The sequence below is a fragment of the Heptranchias perlo genome, chromosome 34 (assembly GCF_035084215.1).
Source record: "Heptranchias perlo isolate sHepPer1 chromosome 34, sHepPer1.hap1, whole genome shotgun sequence".
NCBI lineage: Eukaryota > Metazoa > Chordata > Chondrichthyes > Hexanchiformes > Hexanchidae > Heptranchias > Heptranchias perlo.
This window is the reverse complement of record NC_090358.1, coordinates 5086991-5104927: the sequence shown is the minus strand read 5'-3', so window position 1 is coordinate 5104927 and position 17937 is coordinate 5086991.

Here is a 17937-nt window from a genome sequence, read left to right as displayed (position 1 = left end):
AAGCCTGCCATTTTTACCCCATTAAAATCATATTTATATTTTCCATAAGAGTAAAACTGATGCATAAAAATGATTTAAAAATCAATACAATGTACTATTTACATATTCTATTCTTATAGTCAAATCAATTATATATTTATAATACACAAGGGAAAATATTTCTTACAGTAAATCATTAACCTATCATCATACTTTTAACATGTCCACAGCTTATGGCTTATCTATTAAAACCTAATGGTAAGCTCCTCCCTCATGCCTCAGTTCAATGCTGTACAACACAGCCTATTACCCACCCATACTGCACTGTACAATTCTATGATTTTATGATTCACTGGAACACCCATCTGCATTGTTCTGCCAATGCTGCTTTGTAAATCAATCCTTGTTTACAAATCCCTCCGTGGCCTCGCCCCTCCCTATCTCCGAAACCTCCTCCAGCCCTACAACCCTCTGCAAGATCTCTGCGCTCCTCCAATTCTGGCCTCTTGCACATCCCCGATTTTAATCGCTCCATCATTGGTGGCCGTGCCTTCAGCTGCCTAGGCCCTAAGATCTGGAATTCCCTCCCTAAACCTCTCCACCTCCCTCTCCTCTTTTAAGATGCTCCTTAAAACCTACCTCTTTGGCCAAGCTTTTGGTCACCTGTCCTAATATCTCCTTATGTGGCTCGGTGTCAAATTTTGTTTGATAATCGCTCTTGTGAAGCACCTTGGGATGTTTTACTACATTAAGGTTGTAAACAATTTTACAACACCAAGTTATAGTCCAGCAACTTTATTTTAAATTCACAAGCTTTCGGAGGCTTCCTCCTTCGTCAGGTGAACGATGTGAAAATGGTTAAGGTTGTTATAGAAATGCGTGTTGTCATTGTTTGAATTGCTATCAGGAAGCTTCGCGGAATAACTCTCCCCAGTTGTTCTTTTCTCTCTGTAGAAAGTGCTCGGTCTCCATTTTGCATCTTCCGACAATGCCACAACTGGAAATGGGAAACCATTGTGTGGAGGATTGTGGTTCCATGTCCTGCCATCTCTTGGCATCCTCCTGAAAGTACATCTTACGTTTTATTGGAAGAAGATGGTCCTCTCCCTTCTCCACGTATGAACTGTTCTACTTATGGTCTAATCAGTGGAACAGTTCACTTGGAACAGGGGAAACAATCCTGACCAATGATGATAGAGCATAACCCATTGAAACAAGATGTCATGTCCAACATATTGCTATTGCTGCATTAAACGTGTTCTGGAATTGTTACACCCAGGACCGCTGCTTACTAGGCACTCCAAGAACCCATGCTGAAATAAATACAAGGTCGGTTACACAGAATTACATAGAATTTACAGCCCAGAAACAGGCCATTCGGCCCTACAGGTCTATGCTGGTGTTAATGTTCCATACGAGCCTCCTCCCACCCTGCTTTATCTCACCCTATCAGCATATCCTTCTATTCCTTTCTCCCTCATGTGCTTATCCAGCTTCCCTTTAAATGCATCTATGCTATTCGCCTCAACTACTCCATGTGGTAACAAGTTCCACATTTTAACCACTCTCTGGGTAAAGAACTTTCTCTGGAATTCCTCATTGGATTTCTTTGTGACAATCTTATATTTAGGACCCCTAGTTTTGGACTCCCCCAGATGCGGAAACATTTTCTCTATGTCTATCCTATCGAACCCCATCATAATTTTAAAGACTTCTATTAAGTCGTCTCTCAGCTTTCTCTTTCCTAGACTAGAGTTAATTTAAACTCTAACTCTGCACCTGGTATGTAGTTCATGATGTTCTGGGAACACGTGTTGGTTGTGGGGTGGGGCTGGAATGTCAGGTACCCACTGTCTGTTCAGTGCCGTCAATTTTTATTTTGTTGGGGGGGGGGGAGGAGAAATGTGGTAGGGACTAAAGTCCCCTGAAGAAATTTGATTGTTGGAAAGCCAAAAGAATGATAGCAATAAAGCGAAGGGTGGAACTCCAAGAAGAACACCACCTGCATCGAAATTTTACATTTTGTTGTGTGGAGCACCCCTAAGACGCCTGTTGGAAATGGCTGAATAGGCTGGGGCTCCTTTCTCTAGAAAAGAGAAGGCTGAGGGGGTGACCTGATAGACGTCCTTAAGATAATGAAAGGTTTTGATAGAGAAAATGTTTCCACTTTTGGGGGAGTCCAAAACTAATGGTCATAAATATAAGATAGTCACCAATAAATCCAATAGGGAATTCAGGAGAAACTTCTTTACCCAGAGAGTGGTGAGAATGTGGAACTTGCTACCACAAGGAGTAGTTGAGGCGAATAGCATAGATGCATTTAAAGGGAAGCTAGATAAGCACACGAGGGAGAAAGGAATGCTGATAGGGTGAGATGAAGTCGCGAGGGAGGAGGCTCGTATCGAGCATAAACGCCAGCATAGACCAGTTGGGCCGAATGGCCTGTTTCTGTGCTGTAGACGCGATGTAAAATTCTAGAGAAAGTATAGGCTTTACCTTCTCCCTCCTCTTTCAAAAGTGGCCAGAATGGCCACCAATTTCCCAGTGAAAATAATGGACATTCCTGAAATGACTGGACAGGAAAGGGTTAAGGAATTATCCCTTAGCTAAAATGACAAGTGATTGTTACACAAATATAAGAACACAAGGGAACATTGGAGAGAAAAGTCCACTCGACCACTCTACCCAACCCATACCATCTCCTCAGGAAATGTCCTACAAAGTTTCTTCCCTCCCCCCTCAAAGGTAAGTTGAGCAAAGCTCCAGACTATCTATCTTATCTCACCTTACATTATTCTTTCTTGACCAATTGGCGTGTTGACGTGACATTCCCATGGTCCCAGCTTCATGCTCCACTCAGCACTCAATCATCCCTGTCTGTACTTGTCCTTCTAGCCCTCAATCCTGATCCTAATCGGGTATTATCGAGCTCTGTTGTCTTCTTTTAAAAGGTTTTAGCCTACAAAAGTGTCTCTGAGTCCACTTAGTACAGATCCCAAGCAGGTTTGTGATGCATTATCCCTACTTAGCTTGGTGACAGTGTCCAGCTCCATTTCTGTCAGAATCCTAAATGGACAAAGTGAGGCTACCACTGGCAGCAGATGGCAGATGTGCAGGAATAGTAAATAGTTTTAATTACTGAATAATGTAATTGGGATAACAGGAGGGAAAGGTAGAGCAGGCCGCACTGTGCTGTTTTGGAACTGTTGCAAAGCCCAATCTATCTTGAAGGCTGCGTGTGCTACTTTAATTCTTCAGAGGGCTTTTAAACAGAACACAGAAATATTAATTGCATGCCTCATCTGCACATTCATCTTTACAACCATCAAACACGCTCTTTAATTTCAGGGGAATCATTTTAAAATGGGAATCATGCAAATGAGTATTTTAGCTATTCATTTGTTTTACTGCAAGCAATTTGGAACAAATGACTTACAGCTTTGAATGAATTAAAGCAGAACACACTGGAGAGCATTTTAATACACAGTCTTGACATAGAAACGACCCTGACTAGCGCCATGGAAAATGTTGGCATAGCAACTTTGGGCATTTTTATGCAAATCAGTGCATATGGATGACATAAACTCAGTATTTTTTTCTCCCTTTTAACTAATCATCATAAAATTAGCTCCGATATGTTTTTAATGCCTCGACATATCACTTTTCACCCATATGCATGAAATTACTTTTCTTTAATGCAAAACATAAAGTGCAAGGATGAGACTAAATAGTCATGGGTTTGTGTCATATTTCAGCGAGATCCAGGAGTGGAAATGTCTCATCTTCCTGAATCTAAAATTCTAGTAGCTTCTTTTATCATTATTATTTTTTTCACCCCCTTGGGCAGTGGAGAGATAATTAAGCCACCCGCACAAACACTAAATATTTTTTTATATACATATAAAAGGCTTAATTTTTTCAGTGCACTTTCTCAATAAGAAGAAATCCTAATCATTATTGGTCTGAGTGCTGCCACCCCATTATTCTTGCACAGCTCCAAAATTATAGCAAATGTTTTGCTTGTAATAGCGCAATAAAACAGTCAACTGTAGGAATATAAAAATAACACACTTTACAACACGATGAAGCAATTTAATTTGTTTACATGTCGCAGTAATACAGTGAGGTGAAGATCGCTTAATCTTCTTTAAGTATTTGCATCCGCTGGCTTTTATTAGATATTGTGACCAGCGTCAGTTTGATTATATTACAATATTCAGACAAGCTAAGCATGATTAAGATGTCTAACTCATTAAGCTATTGTCTAGGCTTCATCAGGACTGCTTTACGCTCTTGTGTTTTTCTGGAGACTCAATGGCATGTTGATTGTATTGAAGATCAATCCTAGATTGGTGGAGTCTTAACTCTCTCAATGTGTATCTGACAAGTTGACCGTGATAAACATAGGAGAACGCACTCTCTACAGTGTGTTACAAGGCAGTGACACGTGAAGGCATTTGGAATGTATCCGGAACCATGAGAATGAAGCTGGAATGATTTATCAATATAATCACTCCAGTGCAGTACTGAGGGAGTGCTGCACTGTCGGAGGTACCGTCTTTCGGATGAGACCTTAAACCTGAGAATTTGGGGGCATAGCTCATCTCTGTCTATGTATATTGTATAAATGGATCTCCAAGCTTTCGTTGAGCCAGAGGACTCTTTCTCTTACCTGTCTCTGTTGTCTTCATGTTGTTGCTTCTTTCTGTAACTCTTTGTCTACTTCTCTCTCTTTATCTCCTCACTGTTTAATTTTTGGTTTCTCTCTCTCTCCCCATCTCTCTCTCTTGGTCTCACTCTGCTCTTCTGCTGGTCTCTCTTACTGATTCTCTTCTCTCCTGCTCATCTCTGCTCTTCAGTTTCTCTCTTTTTTTTGCTCTCTTCTACTGCCGTGTGTCTATTTTCTTGTACTCTCATTTTAGGCAGAAGGTGGCAGTGGGGGGAAGGCTCCAGCCAGTGGCTTAGGCTGATGAAATATGACGGGTCTATAGCAGAGGAAGAAACCCAGACAGGGCCACAGGCTAGCTTTTGGGTCACATTGGCCATAGAAAAAGTCAATGGATTATTGGGTTTTATGGCAAGAGGTATAGAATATAAGAGTCGAGATATAATGGATGAATCTCAATGTAGATAGGTGTGAGGTGGTACATTTTAGTAGGAATAAAAAGGAGGCCACATATTCCTTGGAAAATAAGAGTCTAAACGGGTTAGAGGAGCAGAGGGATTTAGGGGTACAAATACACAAATCATTAAAAATAGCGATGCAGGTTAATAAGGCCATAAAAAAAGCAAACCAAGCACTGGGTTCATTTCTAGAGGGACAGAATTGAAAAGCAGAGAAGTCATGCTAAACTTGTACAGAACCTTTGTTGGACCACACTTAGAGTACTGCGAATAGTTCTAGTCTCCATACTAGAAAAAGGATATAGAGGCACTGGAGAAGGTGCAAAAAAGATTTATTAGGATGAAAGATTGAATATTCTTTAGAAAAGAGAAGACTGAGGGGTGATCTGATCGAGGTCTTTAAGATTATGAAAGGGTTTGATAGGGTAGATGTAGAGAAGATGTTTCCACTTGTGGGGAGACCAGAACTAGGGGCCACAAATATAAGATAGTCAGTAACAAATCCAACAGGGAATTCAGGAGAAACCTCTTCACCCAGAGAGTGGTAGGAATGTGGAACTCGCTACCACATGGAGTAGTTGAGGCGACTAGCATAGCTACATTTAAGGGGAAACTAGATAAACACATGAGGGATGTTAATTGTATCCATATGATTTATATCTCAATTAGTGTTAATTGTATACAGATGCTGGGTGTTAATTGGGGACTCTCTTGTTTCCATTTATAGGAGGGAGCTTATCTAGGGAGTGGATGATGTGTGAGGTGGATCTCCGTGAATAAAGGCTTTGAAGCAACTGAAGACCAGGCTCTTGTATTCTATCCTTCACCACCTGGGCATTCAATTTTTAACAAGGGAGAAGGGAATTGAAGGATATGTTGATAGGGTTAGATGAAGAAGGGTGGGAGGAGGCTCAAATGGAGCACAAACACTGGCACGGACCTGTTGGGCCAAATGGCCTGTTTCTGTGCTGTACATTCTTTGTAATGGCGAATCTGTACAAAATCTTACTAAGACCACAGTTGGAGTGCAGTCCCCACTATTTACACTAGCCACACTTATCATGGGCAGCTGCATATATCGGACAAATAGCACTAACCATTTCCCAGTACTATAGCAGTCAATTTCAAAGCGCTGTTTATAACATCTTGACTATTTTGGGCAGTTAAATAAGTTCTTCGTACCTCGTTATCACATCTGTATTTAAATCCCTCCATGGATCATTCTGTGTTTGTGTCTGTTTTGAGCCCAGGGTCTCTCTCAGTAACAATCGCCCATTCTAAACCAGAATCCCACCCGCAGCTCAGTTACCAGTAACTGCTGCAGGGATTTAAGAAATTCTGTTCCCTCCTACATTTCACCAGCTCCTGCTTCTTCAGTCAGTAATTTGGGAACATTGGCAAACCCCCTGGTTTAAATCCCAAACAATCCATCTGTTGATCCCTTCCCACGTTAAACTTTGTTATCAATAAGAATCAGAATCCAGCCAGCCGTTTGTTTCCTCTCTGTTTCCGTTCTCTGTCGGTGTCTCTAAAAGACGATAGACCGTCCAATGCTAACTAATCGCATTAACCCCACGCACCCACTATAAGTGGTGGGGACTGCACTGTGTGCAGTTTTTGGCTTGACACTATAAGAATGACATTGATTGACTAGAGAAGGTATAGCCCAGATTCACTATGATGCTGCCTGGTAAGCAGGGATGGGACAGAGCAGGTGGTAACAGCCGTTGCAAATTTCCTTGGCTTCTCTCCGTTGGCCGTGGTAATTTTGGCTGAAGATCAACGGAAACCCTGTTTACACATTTTAGTCGGGGTTTCCACTGATCTTACGCTGAAGTTACGGCAGCCGATTGGGAGCTACGCCCCCCCACCCCCTTTCCCCCCCCCCCCCCTCCAACCACCTGCCCCCAGGAAATACAGAGGGTTGTGAGGCTGTGGGATTAGTGATTGAATCAGAGACCATATCGCCATTTAAGAATAAGTTGGATGAGTAGTTGAAGGAAAGGAGGATAAAGGGATGTGGGAGCAGAGCGGGCACATGAGATTAGGGCTACTGCTCATGTGGAGGTAAACATCAACACTGGTTGTAATTTCTATGTAATTCTACACTGGTGGGAGGCATCATACCACGGGTGCAAGCGGGCACCAGGAAGGGAAGGTAAAGTGGTTGTCCATGGCGCCTAACGTGCAAGGAAAGTAATGTGACAGCACATTAAGCTCCAAGGATCAAGAAGGACCAAATCCCTATCATGGGGGTTTTAACAAAGTTGGCAGTTCATAGAATCATAGAATTATACACCACAGCAATCATTATCACAATGCAGCTGGTGGGATCTTGCTGTGCGCAAATTGGCTGCCATGTTTCCTACATTACAACAGTGACTATACTTCAAAAATACTTCATTGGCTGTAAAGCACTTTGGGACATCCGGTTTGTGAAAGGCTCTATATTTCTTTATTTTTCTATATTTCTATATTTCTTTCTTTATAAGAGTGGGACACCAGTATCTCAGCAGCATTACCTCCTTCATTCAGCTGCACCTGAACCTTACATGGCACAACAGCAAAGAATCTCCTGTAAGGCGAACGTAATTGTTCCTTTCTTGTCATTGTTTTCATACAAATGAAAGTAGATGCAGTGCAAATGCCTTCGAATCCACAGCACCGTTGTGTGGTTGGAACCTGTCATCAATCTTTTTGCAGCACAGCGTTGTCTATGCGAAAAATTCATTCATTGCTAATGAACCGTGAAGGAAAATTCAGGTATATTACAGGATGTACACAGAGTAGGCAATCGGATTATTTAGATGTAAGTGATTCATTTATTTTTATGGGTTTTGCAATGAAACTGGGGCTGCTGAAACAAACAGGAGTGAATATACTTTAGGTGTCAGCCATGGCTCAGTTGGTAGCACTATCACCTCTGAGTCAGAAGGTTGTGGGGTTAAGTCCCACTCCACAGACTTGAGCACAAAATCTAGGTACTGAGGGAGTGCTGCACTGTCAGAGGTGTCGTCTTTTGGATGAGACATTAAACCGAGGCCCCGTCTGCTCTCTCAGATGGACATAGAAGATCCCACAGCACAATTCGAAGAATAGCAGGGGAGTTCTCCTCGGTGTCCTGGCCAATATTTATCTCTCAACCAACATCACTAAAACAGATTATCTGGTCATTATCACATTGCTGTTTGTGGGACCTTGCTGTGCACACATTGGCTGCCGCGTTTCCTACATTACAACAGTGACTACACTTCAAAAGCACTTAATTGGCTGTAAAGTGCTTTGGGACGTCCTGAGGTCGTGAAAGGCGCTATATAAATGCAAGTCCTTTCCTTTCATTATCTGTTTCCCTGTGGCACCAAACCTTAAATTGAGCAAATAAAAGCATTGTATTGACAGAGTATATAACCCGTACAGTAAAAATGCAGCTACCAATTTGATTTTATATTGAGACGTCTAGGTGAATGTCAAAGGCTGACAGTGCACCAAGGTTGAAGACAGCAGGCGAGAAAGTGCGATAAATCAAAAAGTAATGGTTAAGTGACTCCAATGTCATCTGATCAATGGGTATGTCACTCAGTCAGGTTCATAAATGTTTCATATGGAATTGTAGGTTACAAACCTTCAGGTAGGAACAGAAATTTGCCTTGAATCATTCTTGTTGGGTCTGTGGGTGTCTCGCTGATCATTAGTCTCTCTGGAGAAACACTCCCGGGTTGAACTTTGACGGCTAGCAATGATTGACTCAGAGAATTAAGAGGGTTGGTTCGCAGCAGTATATGGTGGCTCTAGGGGTACTGAAGTAGCAACAATGTTGGGAAGCCATGGTAGGCCAAGGGGGAAATGGGAACATAGGAACAGGATAGGCAGAGAGGAGGAAATTTGGAAGATGCTGCCATCAACTCCGATTGGGATCAGCTACATTTTTTCCCACTTGGTTTCAGAACAATGGTTTTCAAGCTCTTCTCTCTGGGAGACTCGTACAAATATTGGCATGCTCCCAGAGAAACCTGCAAATACTGACATACTCTGAGGAACACCCACCCCAAGTACTGACATATTCCCAGATATGACTGCCCCCCAGATGGCATTTATCCCAACCAGATGGCATTGAGAAAAGGGATCCCTGGTGATTTGTTTCTCCTCTCTAGCGGTGCTGAGGCCCAATTGTAATGTCCCTACAGCCACCCCAGCTGAGATCAGAGCACAAACCCAGGATTGAACCTGGTACCTTCCTGGTCTGTGTGGCTTAGTCCCATTGCTGGATAATGCGTTTACCAACTGACCCATTGCAGGAACTCCTTAATTGCCAGCTTTGAGCCTAGGAATTATACTGCTGGCAATTTGTTGGCCCAGCACCTAATGTGTGGTTAGGACATTTGGCTGGGGAAATCAATGAGAATGGAATGAGATATATATAGCAGAGGGAATCAGTGAGAATGGAGTGAGAGATATATAGCAGAGGGAATCAGTGAGAGTGGAGTGAGAGATATATAGCAGAGGGAATCAGTGAGAGTGGAGTGAGAGATATATAGCAGAGGGAATCAGTGAGAATGGAGTGAGAGATATATAGCAGAGGGAATCAGTGAGAGTGGAGTGAGAGATATATAGCAGAGGGAATCAGTGAGAGTGGAGTGAGAGATATATAGCAGAGGGAATCAGTGAGAGTGGAGTGAGAGATATATAGCAGAGGGAATCAGTGAGAGTGGAGTGAGAGATATATAACAGAGGGAATCAGTGAGAGTGGAGTGAGAGATATATAACAGAGGGAATCAGTGAGCATCTGAGGAAAATTCCCAGACTACGTGCTTAAGTCCAGAGTGGGGTTCGAAGCCTCAACCTTCTGCTTCAGACGTGAGAGTGCTGCCAACTGAGCCAAGCTGACATTTTAGGGCACGGAGGAGGAGCCAGGAAAAAACACAGGTGAAGCTGCCACTTCATGCAGTCTCTTCACCTCCTCTCCGTCTGATTTTGTTTCTTTACAGTTCGTAACCAAGCTTGAAGATTAAACCCAGTGGACATCAAACGGGTATTAGTGCTGACCATTACACAGGGGTGTTACAGAACCTTTGAAATTTGACTAGAACGTGAGTAGGATCCCACTGCTTCAAAGAAAACTTAATCACTCAATCAGCGTACCGCTAGTTATCAATATAACTAATACACTTTGCTAAGCCATGTAATCACTTGGGGGAAACAAGTGGTTCTTTAATAGGTTTATATAAGTGCGTCTTTTTCTTGTTGTTGCTTATAGCTAGTGACTATTAAAACCGAGACGCGGTGCTGTGGGTACTGGCATGTAAAGGAACACATTTATCGAAAGATCATTGTACCTCAATAATCATGATAATTTTTAGCTATGATAATCACAAGGAAAATATCTATTAAAGCAAACCCTATTTGACGAAACTAGTGGTCCTCATCCGTCACTGGAGAAGCTCCTGCTATCTCACCACAGGAGGGAAATAGCACGACTTAAGTTGCTTGATGATGCCCTCAGGGATGAGACATGAGAGCTGAAATGAGGTTTGAAATGTGATAAAAGGATAATCTAGCATAAATAGACTGCATATGCTCATTACCTGCATAAACAGTTAGGTTGCGATGATGACTATATTTGAATAATTTAGGGAGGCCAGGAGGATGGGTGTGGGGGGGGGGGAAGGGGTAATTCTTTAACCTTTCTTATGGACTAATTAACCTCTCTCATAGAGTGGAAACACTGTTTTTTGTGCGGCAAGCTTCTCAGCGCAACGCCAGCAAAGGGGGCAACAAAAATCTCTCAACATGTCAAGGTAGTTCCCCGCGTTTAATAAATGGGTTGCCAACCCTTGGAAGCTCCAGGACTTAATCTCCTGGACTCTCCAGCGAGCAACCTGAGAGAAAAATATTGGCGATTTGGTGGAGGGGTGGGAAAAGCTGTATGATTGACAGTCAAGAATCATCCAATCGGGTATCAAAGTGTCTGTTCGCTTTCCGATTGGCCATGGGAAGGCAGTGCGCCGCGAGGATAGACGTGTTGGGTGACCAATGGCGGGATCGTGGGGGCGGGGTGGTTGGAGGCGGGAGGTCATGTGATGAAACCTCCATGAGATGTAAATCATGAAGTAACAGAGGGGTTAAAGCCTAAATAATTCTTGATTAATCAACCTTTGCAATTGAATCTGTTGCAAGAGTAGCAATTAATGTGAATGATAGAATGCCATGCTGCATTTGAGGCCTAGCACTTGCTTTGAGGCCTTTTTGTTTTGATTATGCCAAGGGTTGAATCTGTATCAAGTACAGTAAAAACTCCACTGGTTTGGTGCCTTTTTTACATGGATTATACATGAGAAAGGCCAATTGGCCAATCTTATTTCATCCATCCAGAAAAATCCCCCCATTGTAACATCCAATTGTTTCTTAAATGGTTTCAGGGTTTTCATCTCCACTGGTCTATCTGGAATTATCTTGCGGTGACACAGTGACCTGCCAATGACAGTGCGCTGTGTGAACAGTCAGATGTTGGATGGGGGGAAGGGTAGTTGGTCGCAGACCTCCCAGATTTCTGAACAATTCCGCACATTTTGTATCAAATAGAATAAATGCATGAATGGTATGTGACAATCCAAAGCTTCCCGGGCCCTAGAGCAGGTCTGGCTACACCTCACACCTTCCGCACTTGCTCAAGTCTTCACCCTTGTAAAATGTCCTTAGGTTCGAAGGCCTGGGGAGGAACAGCAGGCCTGTTTCCAAACCCACTGAGTTGAATATAGAAGCAGCTGACTTCAGAAATAGGGGACCTTTTTGAAAATAAGACAGCTTTGGTTCTGCGTTTCACTTGGGAGTTTCTGCAAAGGAACTGTAAAAGATCAGACGGTCTCCTATTTACAAGGATACTTGTATTTTCAACCGAAAAATGTTATGATTTGGACATGGAAGAAAAATGTAATTCAATAATGGGGTGGTACTGGGCCTTACAGAGCAAGAAAGTCTCGGGTTCCATCCTGATCTCACCTGGTGCATCAGTTGGGATCACTACAATGGTCCTCAGAACCTCAGGAATGAGCAAAGTGTTCTTTGCTGGAAAGTGTCTGTGTGTGATGTTGGATTAAGACAGAATTGGACTCAGCTGTGATGCCTCTCATGCATTTTTTCTCTTGTTATAGAATCATAGTATCGTACAGCACAGGAGGAGGTCATTCGGGCCATCGTGCCTGTGCCGGCTCTTTGAAAGAGCTATCCAATTAGTCCCACGCTCCTGCTCTTTCCCACATAGCCCTGCAAATTTTTCTCCTTCAAGTATTTATCCAATTCCCTTTTGAAAGTTACTATTGAATCTGTTTTCACTATCCTTTCAGGCAGCGCATTCCAGATCATAAACAACTCGCTGTGTAAGAAATGTTTGCCTCATGACACATTTGCCATTTACCTTAAATCTGTATCCTCTGGTTACCGACTCCCAATGCTGCTGGCATCAACCACAGTCAAAGAATCATAGAATCATGCAGCTCAGAAGGAGGCCATTCTGCCCATCGTGCCTGTGCCGGCTCTTTCAAAGAACTATCCAATTAGTCCCACTCTCCTGCTCTTTCCCCATAGCCTTGCAATAAGCTAAACTTGCTGGATTTTTTTTTAAAGACCAGCGGCCAGGCAAACCCATTCCTTATTGGTTCTTCCCAACATCGACGGGTCTCCCTGGGCCCAGTGGAACATGCCAGATCCTGGTGGCAGTGCCAACACTTGACTAACGTTACGACACTAGTACTTCATGCTTGCATGCCAGCCATTCTCTGCACAGGCATCCACCTTGCAGCGGGTTAAGAACATGAGAAATAGGAGCAGGAGTAGTCCATATGGCCCCTCGATCCTGCTCCGCCATTCAATAAGATCATGGCTGGTCTTCTACATCAACTCCACTTTCCCACCCTATCCCCATATCCTTTGATTCCCCTAGTGTCCAAAAAATAAGAACGTAAGGTGGGCTGATCGAACGTAAATGCAGGAGAGCAGGGCACTTAGGCCGCCATGCCGAGACCTGGCCTGCTTATTAAAAGCAGCCGGACACTCACTGTCCGAGCTCGCTCCAGAAGGCTAAGGTGTAGGTTTGGTCTTTGTAGGATTCTACCCAGTGTGATTCAGCACCTCGGGGGAGGATGAGAGAAAATTGGATGGGAAAAAACATCAAAGCCTCAGACATATCTTAAAACCATTTAAAAATATATATTTATTTTTCTAAAACGTCTGAGTTTTAATCTCAGTGAGGGGTTAATCTGTCCCAGTGCAGACACCAGCCATCACCTTAATAATCAACAGACAGTCTTGTAATGGCAATCCAGCTCCATCAACGAACATTTAAGCTACCTGCTGTCATCCTCCCCTTCTGATCATCCTGAAGGGTCAAGTGTATTGCCGACAACACACACAGAGATTTGAAGACACTTGTAGTCATTATGTTTTAACGCAAGGCTTCTGAGGGGGTTCCTCTGGGCTAGCTGTGCGGAGATTTTAAAACGTTTAACTTTGATGTCAACTATGCGGAGAATTCTGGTCCCAGCTGCTAATAGGCAATGGGCTCGATCACCTCCTAATCCACTAATAATCTTGACAGATTCTATTGTAATGTAAGTATTCATCTCGGAGAGCAAACAAACCCAGTGAACTAAAGTGTCAGACCTTGTATTCCTGTACGCATCATTACATACAACATTCAATAGGCATTTTAAACTAAGGGTTATTAGTAAAAATTCCAAGACATGATTCCTGCCTGGCTCTCCTGATTGTTCCATCTTCTGGCTCCTTCCAGCTAGCTCTTAAGCCACAAGCAAATGAATTACAGGGGTTTCTGAGTCCAGCTGGCTCCCTGTTTGTTTCTGTAGCTTGTTTCTTTTTATTTTTTCTCCTTCGCGCCCCTCTCCATCCCAACCTTTTTTCCCGAGTCATCCTTGTGTACAAATCCCTCCATGGCCTCGCCCCTCCCTATCTCTGTGATCTCCTCCAGTCCTACAATCCTCCGAGATCTCTGCGCTGCTCCAATTCTGACCTCTTGCACATCCCCGATTTTCTTTGCTCCACCATTGGCGGCCGTGCCTTCAGCTGCTTAGGTCCTAAGCTCTGGAATTCTCTCCCTAAACCTCTCTGCCTCTCCACCTCTCTCTCTCCTCCTTTAAGATGCTCCTTAAAATCTATCTCTTTGACTAAGCTTTTGGTCACCTGTCCTAATGTCTCCTTATGTGGCTCGGTGTCAAATTTTGTCTACTAATGCTCCTGTGAAGCGCCTTGGGACATTTTATTACATTAAAGGCGCTACATAAACGCAAGTCCGCATGTTGGGGTACGGTTCCACAAGCACCAGCCTCCTGTAAATACTGACGCACTCCCGGGGACTCCTTTGTAAATACAGATATACTCCCAGGGACCCCTCTGTAAATACAGACACACTCCTGGGGACCCCCAATAAATACTGACATACTCCCAGGGACCCCCTGTAAATACTGACACACTCCCGGGGACCCCCTGTAAATACTGACACACTTCCAGGGACCCCCTGTAAATACTGACACACTCCTGGGGACCCCCAATAAATACTGACACACTCCCAGGGACCCCCTGTAAATACTGACACACTCCCGGGGACCCCCTGTAAATACTGACACACTCCCGGGGACCCCCTGTAAATACTGACACACTCCTGGGGACCCCCAGTAAATACTGACACATTTCCGGGAACCCCCTGTAAATACTGACACACTCCCGGGGACCCCCTGTAAATACTGACACACTCCTGGGTACCCCGTGTAAATACTGACACACTCCTGGGGACCCCGTGTAAATACTGACACACTCCCGGGGACCCCGTGTAAATACCGCTACACCATCAGTCTCCCTTAAAATAATTGACACGTTTCTGGAAACCGTTTACAAATTTGGATACATTCGAGACCCCTTGCAACCACTGACACATTCCCAGAGATCTCTGCAAATATTGACTCATTCTCAGGAATCCCCTGAAAACAGTGGTACATTACCAGGGAACATCCTGCAAACTCAAACACATTCCTGGAGACCTTGCAAATATTGACACATTCCTGGGGATCCAGGCTGTCCTAACTTCAGAAAGACAGTGTTAGCTTCTTTCGGAAGAATTTTTTTTTAACCAGTATTGCTGCGCAACAGAAATAACGTGCTAGTAGATCAACAAAAGCAGAGAGAAATGTAAGGGGTCATCTTTTGACCCTGTGCTCTCGGCACAGGAACTTCTTCTGCCAATAGCATACGTTGGAAATTTGGGCACAGCACGCATCTGAGTTTCTGATAGGTGCTCCCAGTGGCTGAGACGACCTGCAGGGAGCTCACGGTTGGAAAATGAAGTCCCTCCCTAAACCCCAGCGCCTCTCCGCATCTCTCTCCTCCTTTAAAATCCTTCGCAGATCCATCTTTTCACCCAAGCCTTCAATCGCTCCCCCCTCCTTAATAAACTTCCCCCCCCGCTAATTTTCTCCCATTTTGAACAGTCTACCGGGGACGTTGACTCTTGCTCGGGTACAATCCTAAGGCTGCCCTTTTGGTACCTCACCAAAGTGGCTATTCCTCATGTGTGAGCCTAGTTGACCATGAAAACTATTCCCATGAATGTAGAAGATTGAGGGGTGAACTGATCGAGGTGTTTAAAATGTTAAAAGGATTTTATAGAGTGGATACAGAGAAACTATTTCCTCTGGTGGGGGGAAACATAAACTTAAAGTTAGAGCTGGCCATTCAAGAGCAAAAATCAGGCAGCATTTTTTCACACAAAGGGTAGTAGAAATCTGGAACTCTCTTCCCCCCAATAGGCTGTGGATGCTGGGGGACAATTGGAGCTTTCAAGACTGAGATAGATAGATTTTTGTTAGCAAAGGCGGGGAAATGGAGTTGAGGTTCAGATCAGCTGTGATCTGATTGAATGGCGGAGCAGGCTTGAGGGGCTGAATGGCCTGTTCCTAATGTTCCACAGCCAATCCTGTCCTTGCCTGACAGTCACACCCATCCTTCCTGTCTGGGTAGCACCTTATCTTCAAAGTACTCCCCCAATGTCTACGTGAAAAGAAATTCCAATTTCCTGCCCCAACAGAGACCCACCATTTTGGCTCAACTTCCTTCCAGAGCCATTAATGTAAAAAAAAACACACCTCCCACTGCCAAAGTGTGTGGAGTACCCAGCCAACGGTCTGCCCAAGAGTTGGGCCATGGTTCCATCCCCTTAATGAAGTAAATGGAGCCTTTCTCCTCAGGGTTGTAGAAGTTTGGAACTCTCTTCCACAAACGGCAATTGATACTAGCTCAATTGCTAAATTTAAATGTGAGATAGATAGCTTTTTGGCAACCAAAGGTATTAAGGGATATGGGCCAAAGGCAGGTATATGGTGTTAGATCACAGATCAGTCATGATCTTATCAAATGGCGGAGCAGGCACGAGGGGCTGAATGGCCTACTCCTGTTCCTATGTTCCAGCCAATGACATTACCAGAGCTACTTTGGAAGGAAAGAGAAAGGAAATGGCGTTCTTCCATTCAGAGATCATGGCGCAGTGCTTTGGTGCAATGGGAATGGATGGATTGTAGCCCCCAGTCTGGCCGGACAAGGTGGATGTGCACACAAGGGAGTGAGTGGAAAATTGGAGGGTGGGGGGGGGAGATTCACTCCTTCCCAGGGTCACTTTCAACCAAGTTCTAGACATTGGGAAAGGCCTTGAGGTAAGCTTTCAGCCTGTCCTCCTTGACGGTGGTGTTTGGTGATGGGACACTGAAGTGGAAAACTGGGCGCTGTTTAAAATGAAAGAATGGATCACGTAGTCGGAGTGAGAGATAAAGTTGCACTTGGTCAGCTGCTCCTAGCTTCCAACCTTCTTGTATCTGTTTTTGTTATTACATCACGTTTTTTTTTTAAAAACCCAGCTTGTAACGGTGGGTATGTCTCCTCTTCAGGTCTGTTATGAAGCCTTAGGGTGAAACTTGTCTTCTGAATGAGCGTTGTGTTTAGCAAGGAAATGACATGTTCTTTTTTTTGGAGGAAGAATTGAATGACATTTTGGAGTGGCTCCAAATCAAAGCAATTTAAAGAAGTCTATCTCCCCTAATGAAAGCCTGTGGCCTATTACTGGGACAGAAATGTTTTTCTGCTGTTTAAACATTCTCCTGCTCAACTCTGGTGTCCCTAATACAAAAAGTCACCTCACAAGAACATGAGGTTGAAAAAAAAAAGTTGGCTCAAATAATTTGTGTAATTAATGGTCCTTTTCTCAGAGACAGACAATGAAGGATCCTTGTGTGCCAAGCACTGTGAGTGGTCCTGATTTTACAGCCAATGTCACTCTTGTCACCAGCACTTCGCGGTGCATAAACAAGTCTGCGGGGCTAACCAGCCAGATTTAAACTGAAAATGACCTCATAGGCATAACGCGCACTGACAGGGCCTGTAGTGTTCTTCTCTGTTGCTTCTGCAGCCTTGAGCTGACCCACATTGTGCGTGTTGGAGACCTGAGAGCACTCCGGATACTGCACCACCTTCAGTCGTGAGCTAATTTGGTTAGAATTAACCACTTTGGTGCCACGTGATGCAGATTGTTAATGATCGAGGCCCGCAGGTAGGCTCGGGAGGGGTAAGGTGGGGGAGTAGTGCGGTCGCACCTGCCACAAGGGTTGACGTCTCGTGGCCATCTGTTGAGGGTCACCATATTTCGGAGGGGCCTGGCTTGTCACTCTAGCGTGAAACTGAAGCTATACAGGGAGGCTTCACGACACATCACCCAGCTAACAACAGGGTGGTAGAAGTTTGGAACTCTCTTCCGCAAACGGCAATTGATACTAGCTCAATTGC